At 44.8% G+C, this 15,555-nt stretch overlaps 1 protein-coding gene across 3 annotated transcripts in view; it reads left to right on the forward strand.

Moving 5' to 3' along the window:
- LOC147458098 (Peptidase S41 family protein) overlaps positions 1-15,555 on the forward strand; it is a 79,810-nt gene that overhangs the window by 39,701 nt on the left and 24,554 nt on the right. The gene's annotated exons all lie outside the window — the stretch shown is intronic.

Below are 15,555 nucleotides of genomic sequence, written 5' to 3' on the forward strand. Positions count from 1 at the left end.
TCTAGCTGCCCATGCCATAGAGACCTTAAAAGTGGTATAGCAAAAGTGACCCCCAAGTGCACGTATGAGTCAACCACCATTACCTGTCCTGCTGCTGTGAGTATACTCCGCTCTTGACTGTCCTGGATTTATGGAAATCATAACCTTGGTTTTGCCAAGGTTCACTGTGAGCCGTCCATGTAACTCATTGAAGGCCTTTAGGTAGCTCTGTAAGCCCTCTTGTGACTCAGAAATTTGGACAATGTCGTCGTCATAAAGCATAATTTGGACGGAAGGTACTCAATAGGGATGGTCAGGTAAGGCTCTCTTAGTGTCCTTTTTGTTGTGATGCAATCTCTACCTATGAGCAGGTGGTATAGCTCAATCTCCTTAGCCCCCTTGAAGGAGCGCCTCTTGCGGCATGTGGTGGCCTTTGTCAGATGTTGGGCCTCTCTCTGTGATCTCCTCCAATGCCTTTGAGGCTGCAAGCACCTGTATAGCTCTCGACACTCCAAATCATACTATCTGTTCTTGGGCATTGCCCCAGGGGTTGGGGATCAGCCTTTGTGGGTAGTGAGTGGAAACTTGCTGATGGGTAGAAAGAGAGAGAGAAATGAAATGAAATGAAATGCTATATTAACGTCTTCGAAAGGCCAAAATGACCTATGAGACCAAAAAGTTACAATTGATGAATCTGATACCATGTCTGAGTACGGAAAGTACCAAGAACTAACACTAAGACATTAAGGGAATGAATTTGAAGCTGATTCGGAATTGAAATGAGATAGAGGGGGGGGGGGGGGATTGGTGGGTTCAAATGAAATCTCTCATTGGTCACTGTCGAATCTCATCAACATCCTCCATGGTCAGTACTCTGGTTGGGCGTCTTGCATGTCGAGCTAGAGTGATCTGCATCTTCTGCTGCAGCCTTCCTCGATGGTGGGAGACCCCTCGAGGTCGTGGGCATCTGGATCTGCCTAGCTCAATGGCTCGATCAATCAACGTACCTCTAGTGTGGGTGGGCTCTAAGATCTGCTGTGATGACTGCTCCTCTGGCTCTCCCTTGGCTATTGTAAAGAAATCTGTGATTCGTCTCTGAGACTGTCTCTCCCTTGGCTGGTGTAAAGAAATTTGTGATTCGTCTTTGAGACTGCCTCTCTCCTGATGTCCTCAGCAAGCTCTCCCTAAGTCTACGTAGCTCTAGTAGGAACAATCCGAGACATCTCTGATCCTCATATCTCATGACTCTAGAAAATGGTCCGAAACCCTCTCTGAACAGACAGTGGAAGCGGCCGTGTATCTCATAGTATGCCGGGCAATGACATGTGTAATGCAACTCTATCTCTGGCTCTAGGTGACATAGGTGACATATCCTGGCCCTTGCTGGTACCCCTTGAAATCGGCCATTCTCGATCTGGAGCTGATGTGAGGATGTGTGTAGCTGCCCAATAGCGCATCGTATCTCATGAGATAAGTGCGCATCCATGTATGTAGGCCTAGTCACAAACCATCCTCCGTGAGTTGGAGAAGATGCTCTCTGTAGAAGGCCATCTTCGTGCCCAACTCCTGTGTCGGCTGTATCCATGTGCTCTTGATATCTAGCTGAATCAGATCCCGGTGTATGAGTCTAATGATCTCTGTCCATGTGAGAGAGAGGCAAGGGAATGTGTTCGGGACAATTTAAACAGGCATGGGTAACCCTATGTACGGGAACATGGGTGTCCAACCAGGTTTTCAGGGTGCCTATGGTCAATTTCGAATGCTTGGAACACAATTTGGTATGGCTGGTTTTTCGCAGCCATATGTCCAAAATGTAGATATGACAGGTAAAACAGTTGATGCGAGTGCTGAAATGGTCAATCCTCGAGCACCACTTTTGCGGGCACCTATTTATGACAATGTGGCGCCTCTGAGTCAGCCAAAGGATTACAAGGAAGGTGGGCAAGAAGTGAAGTTTGAAACTTTCAGAGGAACTGAGGATCAATTGAAGGCTTTGACCTTCATACAGCAGTTCGATGCAGCTTATGTTGGAGGAAACTTCACAGGGTCTTCGAAAATACGCAAGGCTGCCACTTTCTTGAAAGGGAACGCTTCAATGGTGGACCTCATTGTTGAATTATGGTCAAGGCCCAACAACGTGGGTCCAATTTAAACAGCTTTTTGCACGTGCATGGCTGACAAACACTTGTGAAGTGGATGTGATGACAGAATGGCACAAGTTGAATGCTAAACAGTGTGCGAGTCTTGAGGAGTACAATAAACAGTTCTGGGCCGCACTTTAGCTAGTAACCTCCTACAGGTTTGTGCCATTGCTAGAACAGATTGAGAAGTATTACTGCGGATTACCCAAGAAAATCAGGGACTACTGCACGAAGACTACTGTCATAGATATGACGTAGTTGATTGAGAATGCGAGTGGCCAACAATCTGTCGAAGGGAGTTTCCGATGGATTTAATAGCCACATGAAAGGGTCCCAGGGTAAACAATTTTCAGCCAAGGGCAATGCTACAGCAAAGACTTCTATGCCTCTCACAAAGAAACCCTCCACTGATGAAGCTGACACGTCCAAGAAGCAGTCTAAATCTTCTTCTCGGCGAGGACAAGGATAGAAAAGGCATTTTTGTGGCCAATTTTTTGAAGAAAGGAAAGCTCTAAGAGAGGCCAAGAAATGCTACATTTGTGAAGAGGAGGGACATTTTACTAATGAATGCCCACAAAAGAAGTCACAGGATAAGGATGACAAGCTAGAGCATAAAGGGAAGAAGCCAAAGCCCAGTGCAGGACTTGTCCCAGATTTGGTTGGTGACCAGCCAAACATAGATGCCCCGGAACTGTGTAGAGCTTGGGGCAAACTTAGAGACCAGACAATGCTAGTTTTCTTCGATCCATGAGCCTGTGCAAATTTCATATCACCACAATTGGCATCAAAGTTGGGCATTCGTGCAGAGGAGATTGGTATGACAGATGAAGCAGGTTTGGCATGCCCAGGTCATTCAGAGCCTCTTACTCTCATTTTGGGGAAGCTTCCTCTGCACATTTAGAGTTACGTGGATGTAGAAGAATTTCATATTATGCCACTTGAGGCCTCTTGTCAAGAGGCTGTGGCAATCACTAACCTTAGTTGTTGGTTTCTTTCCCTTGATTTTTCATTAATTTTTGGGATCCTCTTTTTGAAGTCACAATTGGCCAGACATTGTGTGGCCAGTGTGAAACGACCGACGGCCAAGAGTTTCACCCGCAGTCAGGAAGGGCAGGTCACCACGAGGTAAAAAGGGTGTCTAGGCCCAATTCAAAGTCATTTAGGCCCCTCACTACACTTATAAGTTGGTGGGTACTAGGAAATTAACTCAAAAGAGGCAAAGTGGACACATGGCGGCTATAGAGCAGTTTGCCAAGTCCAGCATGAAGAGGGGGCACCCAAAATGAGAGAGGAGGTTGATTTGATAAGTGAACTACAGTGTGTGTGAGTAGTGGGTGTAGGTGATCACAGCTTTAATGGAAAGCTTGCCTTCTCCCTTGTCTTATGTAGCGCGATGATTCCGCTCTTGTGCATCTCTCTCCCCCTTTGAATACAGAAACGTGATGCCCCGTTTGAGGGATTTTCATCAGTACGTACAATTGTGTGGGTTCATGTGCGATTGCCGAGGCAAGAGCCTCTTGCACAGGTACTGGATTAGCTAGTTGTCAATCCCCCACAGGTACAGGTGAATTCGGAGAGATTTCACAGCTTTCGGCAGGCAGTTTCTCTTGTTGGACGCGTTTTGAGCTAGTTTGCTCTCTATTCATGTATATGGTTATGCGCTTTACGCTCAGTTGAGCAGTTTGTCCCAGTTTATGCTTGCAGAGTTTGCAGATTGTGGAGTTGTTTTATGCATATGTGAGCATCGATTTTGATGCAATTGATCATGCTTTTGAGCATTGTGTAGTGGTCGAGTTACCTCCCACATTGTTGTTAGTTTGGCATCGTTTATGGTTGAGATTGTACTTGAGGTTTTGCTCAGTTTACAGGGGAGATTTTGTCAAATTTTTCCTTGATTTCTCGCCATGCTTTGGTTCTTAGCCATACATTCATGATATGCTGGTAGTGGTTACAGGTTTCCTTTGATTTTGCTTCATGTTCTCACATCGACGCATATTCTGAGCGTGAGACTACAGCATGCAGGTTATAGGTTTTCACTATTGAGCTACTGGTTGGTTTATACTTGATTAGCGCAGTGGTCGAGTGATCTCCCACTTTCGACGCGTATGCATTGACATGATGTGTGACAATTGAGTCTATAGTGACGGCTCATGAGAGACGGAGGTCTCGTTCTTGCCAATACTTGCGTTGTTGGCATTGCGGTCACACAGTGCACATTAGACGCCGTTGTTTTAGACGTATGAGATAGCACCGAAGATGTATGCGAGATGCAGATACGGCTTTGACAGATGTTAGAGAGGCGGTTCCTGTGGCAGTCTATGCCAGTGACGGTGATGTCATGCTTGCCTCGAGTGTACCTCTTGCAGATTTTTCTATGGTTAGCACACTGTCTTCACAGTGGTTAATAGATAGCGATGTTGCTTTCCACGTCACACCATGTCGTGAGTGGTTTAGCACATTTTCTAGCGGGAGACTTGGCTGTGTGCACTTGGCCGAGGGTTGGACGTTTGACATAGAGGGTGCATGAGACGTTTGTTTGTCTTTGCCTAGTGGTGCGTCATACACGCTATGGCATGTGCGCTGTGTTCCTTAGCTGAGACAAAACTTGATCTCAGTGAGACAGTTGGCAGCTTTTAGTTGTCAGGTACTGTTTAGAGAGCAGTCTTTCGAGATGCATTGTGGCTCACTAGTGATTGCCAAAGGAGCCCACAGCGGCCTGGTATATCCTATGCATGTGTCTGAGGTTCGAGACAGCGTAGTCTCGGTTTTGTTGCTGGCATGCTTTGAGCGAGAGACGAGACGTGTCTCTTTCGCTAGTGATCTTCATCATGCTCAGGAGACAGAGCATTTGGCTGTGCAGGACGAGCCAATAGACTCTATAGAGACAGAGATAGAGCAGCAGTGCTCTAGTGAGACACAATAGGTGTTGTCAAACTTTGTGCATGTAGAGGTAGAGCAGATCTGTTCCCTAGAGGCACAGGCAGAGCTGACAAATCTGGAGTTCTTTGATATGCTCATGTTAGAGGCGATGAGTTGGTACCAGGATGCACAGTTTTGCCTATGGGTTAGAGGGACGTAGCTTCCCCAATGTCGGTGTTGGCACATCCATACGCGATGGGTAGTTATGATGATGCAGTACATGCACATAGCTTAGGAGAGGCTAGGACAACCATGTTTGCGTACATTTCTTCAGCGTTCGGGCGACTCATGTACGACCTACTTGTGTCGAGACGTGACTTAGCAATTGCAATGGGAGCATTTGCAGCAGGGATAGTCAGTCGTACGGTGACTGGCACTAGCATGACGCTTCGTGGAGCTTTGGAGACCATACAGAGTTGTCTGCGGGATTTACATGCAGGCTCTAGCGTGGGTACGCACACTCACCTACCACCAGAGCCGATACCACTGCGTGTAGATCGACAGAGTGAGCCAGTGGGCATAGGTTGAGAGAGTCTCTCACCTAGTTTCTTGTACATACTAGTAGTTTAGCTAGTAGGTCTCACTTATCGGCGCATCACCTTTAAGTGGGAGATTGTTGGGGTAAAGGCGCTACGCCGATGCTCGGAGCCGAACATCCGATGTTTGGCTGCCTGTCCACTTTGTATACACACTTCCTTATTCTTTCTACATGTAAGAATAAGGAGCACCACCTCACTCACTTGAGTTATTTCTAGAGGCTGCTCCACCCACATCCTGTGTTCTCTCTCTCTCTCCCCTTCTCACTCTCCGCACGCGCACCGCATTCGCTCACTCACAGTGCTGATCCACAAGACTGGAGACATTTTGGACCCGGGGAACTACAAGACTATCATGATCGGCCATACAAAGGCCAAAGCTATATGGGGTAGTTCTTGAGGCTGAGCTTAGCTCTTATGGGGAGGCTGAGGGCCTACGGGCTCCTCGCCAGGTAGGGTTCAGGCGGACCTTCTGTACTATCGACCACATCTTCGTTCTACGTTGCCTCATTGATGGGGCAAAGGTGTGGAAGAAGAGGCTTTACTACTGCGTTGTGGATTTCCGCAAAGTGTTTGACACCGTTCCACGGGAGAGGCTCTACCGACGACTCTAGAGTTTGGGGATACCTTTGCAGATGATATGGGCCATCTACGCTCTCTATGATAGGGTGACGGGGAGAGTTCACTGCCCAGGCGGGATGTTAGAGTCTATTGCTAGCACCATTGGTGTTAAGCAAGGATGCCCCCTCTCCCCAACCCTCTTCGGACTCTACATCAACGAGATCTCCAATTACATCCTACGAGCAAGAGGGGCATGAGCGGACCTATTAGATACCACAATCCACATTATATTATATGTTGTTGACGTTTTACTGATTTCACAATCACCGGTGGGCCTACAGAGTCATCTGAGAGCTTTGGATGAGTTCTGCACAGACAAGGGACTCATAGTGAATCTTGGAAAAACCAAGATCATGATCTTCCACACCTCCAGAGTAGTTCGACGAGCAGCCACATTTACTGCAGCAGGAGGACCAGTAGAGGTGGTCACTATAACCGGCCCGTATACAGTAGAGGGCGTTACTATTTCAATTACCTGTTAAGTTTACACAGAACACTGTGAATAAAAGAGAACACAGATCCGTCCAGCGACTAGAATGTCATTGCGGACACGAGACCGACACCCTGTAGGCCCCCAAAGTCCCTTTCGGTATTTCTTTATTCAATTGAAAGTAGACGATCTGAACACTTAAATCAAACTCTCACAAAGCTGTCCAAACCCGGCGAGGGCTGAAAACGCAGGTTTCCCACCGCAGCATAACGACGCGAGAACCCCTGCAGGTCAAAAGTGTCTGTCTATGACGGAGTCCCTCGCAATTTAGAAGCTTTTTCGTGAGCTGTAACAGAAATTCAGCGTGTTGTAATTCCCTATTTTGCCACTGCCAGGTGTCCAAAGCCCTGTCTAAGCATGCCAAGGCCTTCGCGAGGCTCCCCTGGTGTTCCCTTGCAGTTTAGGTACGAAACCCTAAACTTGCAGAAAAACACAGCAGCCTGTAATTCTCTGTTTTGGATCGTTTTTAGCGGAGAGAACACGTCTACGCGTGCCTCAAGGGCTCCCGCAAGCAATGAGATAGTTCCTTTGTAAATTGGACGAGTTTTCACGCGAGAAAACTCTCCAAAGTCGCAATCTTTCGGGATGGAATTGTGCGTACCTGTGGGGGATTAGCAATTAGCTAATCCGGTTCCTATTCAGAAGGCTATTGCCTTGGCAAAAGCACATAAAATCCTCAGAAGTGTACATGATCATCGCGTTGGACGATTAAACAATCCCACCAACCTGGCTACCACACATATATCAAGCATAGAAGCCTTGAATTCGCGAAGCAGAGGGTACCGGTAGGTGCGCGTCACGCTGTAGTGTAGGAATGGGGCAAGAAGCAGGAGGCACAGTGCAGCAGAGAAGAAGCGCTAGGGATCGAAGTAAGTAGAGAGAGAGAGAGAGAGAGAGAGAGAGAGAGAGAGAGAGAGAGAGAGAGAGAGCTCGTACAATTTGGGGAAAACTCACTTAATGAGTTTATGGGTTTTTCCCATTTTTATTATAGGTGACTTTAAAAAATGTGTCCAAGTTTAATGTGAACCTGGACAAAGTATAAAAATGTACAATAAGAGGTCATTTAGGGCCTATAACCCAACAACCTCCCACTTAAAGGCATAAATGACGCCTTTAAGTTAACCAACTCCCACCAGCTGTATGCAATGCTCATGTTGAGTCTTAGCCAGACTCTTGGTGAGAACATCTGCAGGGTTATCCTTTGTATGGATCTTAGTCAAGGTGACTAGACCATCGTCCAATACGTGACGTATGAAGTGGTACCGCACATCTATGTGTTTGGTACGCGCATGAAACATGGCATTTTTGGCTAAGTAGACAACACTCTGGCTATCACAACCCAACACGGGCGTATGAGCAGGCATGCCAAGTTCTTTTGCAAGTTTGCTCAACCAAATGGCCTCCTTTGAAGCCTCTGTGGTTGAAATATATTCAGCCTTAGTAGTACTCAATGCCACAATTTTCTGCAACCTAGAACACCAAGAGACTACACCACCAGCAATAGCAAATACATATCCATTGGTAGATTTCCTGGTATCCATGTCACCTGCCATGTCTGCATCACAATATCCTTGCAACTTTAAGTCACTTTTGCCATAACAAACACTTTGATTGTGTACCTTTCAAATATCTCAGAATGCATTTGACAGCTTTCCAATGCGCTTTGCGAGGATTCGACATGTATCGACTAACAACTCCCACTGCATAAGCAATGTGGGGACAAGTGGCAACATACATAAGAGAACCACAAGCTGATGCATAAGGGATTCCCTTCATTGCTTTCAATGCCACCTCATCCTTTGGGCAATTTGCTTTGCTAAGCTTAGTGTATGGAGGTAAAGGTACTCCATGAGGCTTAGCATCAGCCATATTAAATCTGTCAAGTACTTTTGCAATGTACCTTTCTTGAGATAAAAACATCAATTTCAGCTTTCTATCTCTTTTAATACGCATGCCCAAAATATGCTCTGCATCACCCTAATCCTTCATAGCAAATGCTGAATTTAGCTTACGTTTCAGAGCATCAAGACTAGTCTTATGTTTCCTGGCAAGTAGCATGTCATCAACATAGAGAACAAGTATGATGGGACTACCATCTTCATCCCTTTTCGTATACAAACAATGATCTGCATGGCTACGTTTAAAGCCTTGAGACAGCATAAAAGTGTCAAACTTCTTATACCAATGTCGTGATGATTGTTTCAAACCATACAGAGCCCTTTTCAGTTTGCATACAAGCTCCTGAGTCCTCACGTGTAGGAACTACAAAACCTTCAGGTTGTTTCATGTATATGTCCTCTTCAATGTCACCATGCAAAAATGTTGTCTTTACATCCATTTGATTCAATTCCAAATCAAGCACCTCAACGATAGCAAAAAGGACACATAAAGCTGTATGCTTTACAACCAATCTTGCCTTGTACTTGGGTTTTTCATCCACAATCTTAATCTTGTATACCCGTTTGTTAGGAAGAGCCTTTCTCCATTTAGACAATGGCACAAGATCCCAAGTATCATTTGCATACAAGGATTTCATTTCCTCTTGCATTGCAAGCTCCCACTTACTGCTTGACTTACATGATTTGGCCTCTTTATATGTAAGAGGTTCACCCTCATCTGTCAACATTACATGATCCAAAGAGGGGTTAAATCTCTGCGGTTGCCTTCTCAAACGAGTTGACCTGTGTACCCAATGATCTACATTCTCAGGCAACGGTTCCACATCATAAGGCAACTCATTTTCAGCTCTATCATGCTGGTGACAATCATTTTCATCCAATTCAGGTGGCTGTCCATCTTCATTAGGAGCATCAATATCATGTCCTACCTCTTCTGGCTCAAGGTTAACCGGCTGATTATCAATTTCAGCTTGCGGTATTGCATCATGAGGCTCTTTTTCAACATCGATAAGTGGCACAGAAGGCTGAAATCTGACTATTTTCTTGTCAGCATCAGATTTTGTAGCATTCTTAAGCAATTTTGCCTCATTGAACACTACATCTCGGCTATGCATTACCTTTCTAAACTGTGGTAACCACACTCTATAGCCCATTTCACCTGCTTTCCCATAACCTAGGAAGACTCCCTTAATGGAGTTCATATCAAGCTTTGTTCCCAATGCACCCATCCTTTCCTAGTTTAGTCATCAATGAATGTAACAAAATACAATGGACCAATAAAAGACTTAACATGCATAGTGCATATATCGGAGTGAATAAGATCAAGAGGATTAGCTTTGCGAGAGACACCAGAGTAATAAGAAGATTTCTTTGCTTTCCATAAAGACAATCGTTACAAAAATCCAAGTTTTTGCCTTTTACATCAATCCTCTTCAGAGAGGAAAGCACATCAATACCCTTTTGGCTCATATGGCCAAGTCTCTTATGCCACAATTCCGTGTGTGAAGCAACTTTAGCAACAGCAAGAAACTTGCCAGGCAAAGCTTTGCATGGAAGATAGTACAAAGTACCTCTTTTAGACCCTTTTGCAACAAGCATAGAGCCCTTAAGCAACTTCCATGAACCCCTGCAAAGATGGTAGTATAATCATGTGTATCTAACTAGCCAACAGATAGCAAACTTTTCTTAATGCGTGGTACAAGCTCTTGACAGTGTTAAGAGCCAAACGCATAGTACCCATTCCCTCAATATTGTAAGCAAAATAATCACCAAGGTACACCTTGCCATAATTGCCTACAGCATATGTAGCAAAACACTCCAAAGATGGAGTCACATGGAAAGAGGCATCGGAATCTACTATCCAAGATTGAGATAGGTCATCATTAGCACTAAGCAATGCATCAATGACATCTTTCTTCGAGATAAGCATGTCGTCTGCATTACCTATCACCAAATCTAAGGGGCATGAAGCCGCAACCAAGATTTCCTCAATGTTTGACAACTCCTCAATGACTACACTAGAGGATACATTTGCATTTTTAGCATCCCTGGAGGAATCACATGCTGATTTTTCCCCTTTCTTTTCATCTTTCTTCTTCTTATCTTGCTTTTCCTTCTTTCTTTCCTGCTCTTTCTTGAAATACCTGCAGTCGGGTTTCTTGTGACCCTTTCTGCCACATTGATAACAAGTGATATCCTTATCCTTTGTCTTGCTCTTACTGCTAGTTTGAGTCATGTTGCCCGCATCACGCTTTTGATTTCTACCTCTTGTAGTGTAGACAAAACTGCTACCTTCCCCACTAGACTTGCATCTAATCTCTTCATTGAGAATAGACCCTCTCACACTGTCATACGTGAGGGTGGGACTGCTGCTCAAGGAGACAACCAAGGTTTCCCAAGTATCTGGCAATGTCATAAGCAAGAAAATAGCTTTCAGCTTATCATCAAATTGCTGAAGCCCACTATCCTGCAACTGACTCAACATACCTCTAAAAGCACTCAAATGCTCAGAAGCTGACTTCGAGTCATCAAGCTGCATATTCACCAACTTTCACATCAAATGCACCTGGTTCACAGGTGTCGTGTTTTCATAATTGGACTTTAGCTTTTGTCATATTGCATAAGCAGAGTCCAAACGCTTGATGTCCGTCAAAATGTCATCATTGATAGCCATTTTGATGTAGTCCATAGCCTTCTTATTTAACCTGGCCCACTCTTCATCAGACAAACCTGGTGGCTTATTCTGTTCCAATGTTCCAATGCATCTTCACAATCCTTTAAGAAAAGGATACCTTGCATGCGTTCTTGCCAAAGATATATCCTTGACCATCGAACCGTTTGATTTCCATCAAACTTTTAGTGTCAGATGCGGAAGAGGAAGAAGCTATCTTAATTCAACCACAAGTGTGTATACAAGAGAGATGCAATAGGCTGAAAATTTCAGCAAATAGTAGCAACCACAAGACTTTGCATACAAAGAGCCACAGTTTCTTTACATGAAACATTTCAAATCTGAAATTTCAGCTGAAATGTGCAATTTCAAACAACTGTACTAAGCTTTTCACTCAATTTGTCGCGACAAACATCAATACATGTGATCCCGCAACTTGGTACACTTGCGTATTGCTGTTTTGACCTGTAATAACCTGTAAATCTCCTGTTTTGACCTAAAAACAACATATTTTGGCAGTTTTGGCGACCCTTTCGACCCCGAAAGTAAGGGGCTTCGCGATGGAAGCGAAATTGATCGCGGAAGAGCAAATTTAACTTGCAGTCCAGCAGACTGTGCAGGGCTGTTTTGAAACCCTAGGGCTCTGATACCAGTTGAAAGCGTGAAGCAGAGGATACCGGTAGGTGCGTGTCGCGATGTAGTGCAGGATTGGGGCAAGAAGCAGGAGGCACAGTGCAGCAGAGAAGAAGCGCTAGGGATCGAAAGAGAGAGAGAGAGAGAGAGAGAGAGAGAGAGAGAGAGAGAGAGAGAGAGAGAGAGAGAGAGAGTGTACGATTTAGGGAAAACTCACTTAATGAGTTTATGGGTTTTCCCACTTTTATTATAAGTGACTTAAAAAAATGTGTTCAGGTTCAATGTGAACCTGGGCAAAGTATAAAAATGTACAATAAGAGGTCATTTAGGGCCTTTAACCCAACAAGTCTTGTGGCGTACTCTCAAGCACAAACTTCACTGGCCAAATTCTATATGGAAAGAGTAGATACAATTGCTTAACTACTCCTTTGAGCATCATGAACCATGCTCTTACCTTGCTCCAAAGGGCTACATCAAGTCACTGTGGGTTACGTCTGAAAGACTTCAAGATATAGTTGCAATAGCTGAGGTGAATCAACCAATTGAGACTCTTCCATCCATTTGGCATTTTACTATGGATAGTTCTTGAACTTCACCAAATAGCGTCTTGCAACCTTTCTTCTAACCTTCCTTTCCTTATGTGCCTATCTGTTCAGGAACAAGAATCTCATCCAATTCTTCCATTTCGGGATGTTCCTCATCAAGCATATTCTCCGGCACATCACCAACAAAAGGCCTTCGAAGGCTGACATGAAAAGCATTATGTATTTTCCAGTCTTCTGGTAGCTTCAACCTGTAAGCTACATCACTGATCTTTTTAGAAATCTCAAGATGACCATAATATCGCATGGTGAGCTTTGGAAACAAACGTTCCTTGTCTTTCCTTAACCTAGCCTTTTCAAAGCACAAAAGTACCCAATCACCAAGTGAAAATACAAGTTCACAACGGTGACGATCAGCAGCTTTCTTTTGCTTAGCCTGAGTTTCATCCATACTTGTTTTTCTCAAGTATCTTATCCTTGGTTTGCAAAATAGGTGGGACTTTCTTCCCTCCTTCCACTATCTCAAATGGTGCTTTACCTATTGACGTATGCACAATGTTATTGTAAGCATATTCAACCAATGAGAGATGGTGTTCCCAAGTTGCCTTGTGCTCTGACACATAACATTTGAGCAGATCTAGGACAGTGGAATTTGCCTCTTCTAACTGTCCATCAGTTTGTGGATGAAACAAAGATAAGAACTTTAGCGTAGTGCCCATATTCTCAATAATGCCTTCCAAAAAAGACTTGTCATACGTGGATCCCTATCGCTAGCAATTGATTGAGGCATCTCGTGATATTTAAAGATACTGCTCATGAATATCCTGACCACGTGTTTTGGCTTCATCTTCTTCCTAACTGGAATGTAATGGGCATGCTTACTGAACGTACAAATGATAGTCCAAATCCCATCATTGCATGTTTCCGTTCTTGGAAGATTAAAGATAAAGTCCATCGCTATGCTTTCCCATGGCCTATCAGGGATCGGCAATGGCTGCAACAATCCTGGTTGCTTTTGCTTGTCAAATTTGACTTTTTGACATACTAGGCATGATCTTACAAATATGTCAACATCTTGACGTAAAGCTGGTTATAGAAAAATGCCTCAACCCCTTCCACAGTCCCATCAATTCCATGATGCCCAGCATATGGTGGAGCATGACTTTCCATCGAAACCTTTGGCCGTAATTGTTTAGTAATGCATAGCTTTCCATGCATCATGAGAAAGTCATTCAGTGCTCATGATGTTACATTAACAAGCTGATCATAGTACCTTGCAAAATCCGGATTTTCAGGATACTGTGTCTTCATTTTGTCTAGTTCACAATGGTACGGAATTGACACTGCTGAAATTTGGGCTTTTGTGACAATGCAAGCCACCACAATCTTTTACCCTTGCACATGCATAATCTTAAAATGGAACATTGACAAGATGTTTGCCCATCACATGTGTTCTCAAACAACTTCGTTTGTGTGAGAAAATATCGCAAGGTTTGATGATTTATTTGGACAACAAAATCAGCCCCTAACAGATAGTGTTTCCAACTAGTGAGAGCGTGAATTCGTGCCAGCAATTCTTTCTCATAAACTTGCAAGTTCCTTTCAGTCTTCAAAAGAATTCTGCTCTCATGCGACTACTCGGCCATTCTGCATTAGGACTGCACAAAGACTGTGGCCACATGCATCACACTGAACTGCAAAAGGTTTCAAAAGATCTAGCAAAATGATTACCGGATCTGAAGTCAGTTTCTCTTTCAAGTGTTTGAAGTTCTCGCATAGTCCTGCCATACCTGTGGATCCTCAATGGGGGTAGTCGGTCGTGGCTCTTGGAAGGTGCGCCATGCTGTGGCTCTGTCCGTGCTCATGAACAGGTGATATAGCTCTAGCTTCTATGCCTCCTTGAAAGCTCGACGCTTTCGGCGTGTGAGTGTTTTCACTTGGCATCTTGCCTCTCGATCAGTGGTCTCTCCAAGAGTCCATTGTGCACACCACGATCCATTTCACACATGAGCTAGCCCCCTTATACTTGGCAAATGTCGAGAAGGGACTCCTCCTGCTCCACCCCTCTACACCACTACCTATGCTTGCCTCTCACATCACATCTGTTCTTCAGACATCAGCCATCAGCTCTTTCCCACACACCACCCATACAGGCCACACTCCCCCCCCAGAGGGACCCGTCATGGGTGTGTGGGGTGTGGCGTCAACAGTGAAGGAGAGTGCAAGATAGGTGTGGTCAGCTCCAATCGGTATGGGTGGGATGGTAAAAGAGCTAAGTAGGTGGGTAGCCTCTGTGGGTCCCATGATGTAATCCACGGTGCTTTCCCCCCTGTCTGCAACTGCATGTGGTATGCACGCCAGTCCTCCTGAAGTAGGCTATTGTGCCATCCCGTGATAAATAACGAGGCAGTGCTGGGATCCTGATCAAAGCAAATGATGCGGTGTGAGCTGTCTCTACTGACTCTTTGATGGTGGCATCCTCCTGTATGGTGAATAGTGCCATCGGGGCCTTTGTGTTGTATGTCTCACACTGATTCCTACATGTCTGGCGTTGAAGTCTCCCATAAGGAAGACTTTCCCTAGTGTAGAGTACTCCATAATCTCATCTGACAAGCGTGTGTACGGGGATGGTCTCTCCTCCCTCTCCCATGCTGTCTCTGTGGGGAAGAGAGAGAGAGAGAGAGAGAGAGAGAGAGAGAGAGAGAGAGAGAGAGAGAGAGAGAGAGAGAGAGAGAGAGAGAGAGAGAGAGAGAGATGAAATGAGATAAAATGTTGTATTAACGTCTTCGAAAGGCCAAAATGACCTATGAGACCAAAAGGTTACATCCATGTGTGACTCAAGTACAATGTCAAGGGAACATAAAGATAAAATAAATGAGGGTACCTAGGTCCTAGCGTGGGAGGTATGTAGGCTTAAGCTTCATCCTCATCATCATCAACGTCCTCATCACATAATACATCAACTCAAAACTTTTCGAGAGAGGTACAGCTGGGGAAGTAGACAATGGTGATCATCCCATGAGCTCTCTCATGGGTCTCTTCAATATGGCCTCAATGTCCTCCATGGTTAGCTCTCTGGGGGGGCGCGCTTGATGTCGCTCCATAGCCTCCGATGTAGACCATGT

Source organism: Adiantum capillus-veneris, chromosome 5, assembly GCF_014529385.1.
Source record: "Adiantum capillus-veneris isolate H3 chromosome 5, ASM1452938v2, whole genome shotgun sequence".
Taxonomy (NCBI): Eukaryota; Viridiplantae; Streptophyta; class Polypodiopsida; order Polypodiales; family Pteridaceae; genus Adiantum; species Adiantum capillus-veneris.